This window comes from Tarenaya hassleriana, unplaced genomic scaffold (assembly GCF_000463585.1).
Source record: "Tarenaya hassleriana unplaced genomic scaffold, ASM46358v1 Cleome496, whole genome shotgun sequence".
Lineage (NCBI taxonomy): Eukaryota > Viridiplantae > Streptophyta > Magnoliopsida > Brassicales > Cleomaceae > Tarenaya > Tarenaya hassleriana.
The window spans coordinates 1-993 of NW_010967668.1; positions in this window are offsets into that span (position 1 = coordinate 1).

A 993-nucleotide genomic window follows, 5' to 3' on the forward strand; every position below is an offset into this window, starting at 1 on the left:
GAGTTAATTGTGATACAATGCCACAATCAACCAGATAGTCAGTGAACTCTTGGCTCATATACTCGCCACCACGATCGGATCGAAGGGTCTTGATCGTCAAGGGAGAAGCGGATCTACGCGTCGGCAATGGAGCAAGAGTTGCTGCATTGTGTGTTGGCGTTTACGATTTGCATCTTCCTTGTGGACTTGTTTTAGAGCTTAGTAATTGTTACTATGTTCCTGCGATTAGCAGAAACATTATTTCTATTTCTTGTCTGGATTTGGATGGTTTTCGATTTGTGATTGAGAACTCGAGTTTGATGATTTATCTAGACGATATTTACTATGGTAATGGTTATCTAGTTAATGGTTTATATGTCTTGAATGATCAGCCTTCGAACTCGACATCATCCATCTATAGCGTGAGTACTAAACGGTTTAAGCCGAACGACTTAGACCCGACCTTCCTCTGGCATTGTCGTCTAGGCCACATAAACGAGAAGCGCATACAGAAACTTCATTCTGAAGGTCTTCTGGATTCATTTGACTTTGAATCTCTTGAATCTTGCGATTCTTGTTTGATGGACAAGATGACAAAGCATCCTTTCAAGGGGAAAGGACAGAGAGCGACAGAATTATTGGACCTGATACATAGCGATGTATGCGGACCAATGAGCTGTCCAGCTAGAGGAGGTTATCTGTATTTCGTTACGTTCAATGATGATTACAGTCGATACGGTTATGTCTATTTGATGAGACATAAGTCTGAAACACTTGAAATGTTCAAGGCTTTCAGAAACGAAGTACAGAACCAACTTGGCAAGACGATCAAGACACTTCGATCCGATCGTGGTGGCGAGTATATGAGCCAAGAGTTCACTGACTATCTGGTTGATTGTAGTATTGTATCACAATTAACTCATCCTGGAACGCCACAATGGAACGGCGTGTCTGAACGGAGGAACCGAACACTGTTAGACATGGTTCGGTCAATGATGAGTCAGACAGATCTTC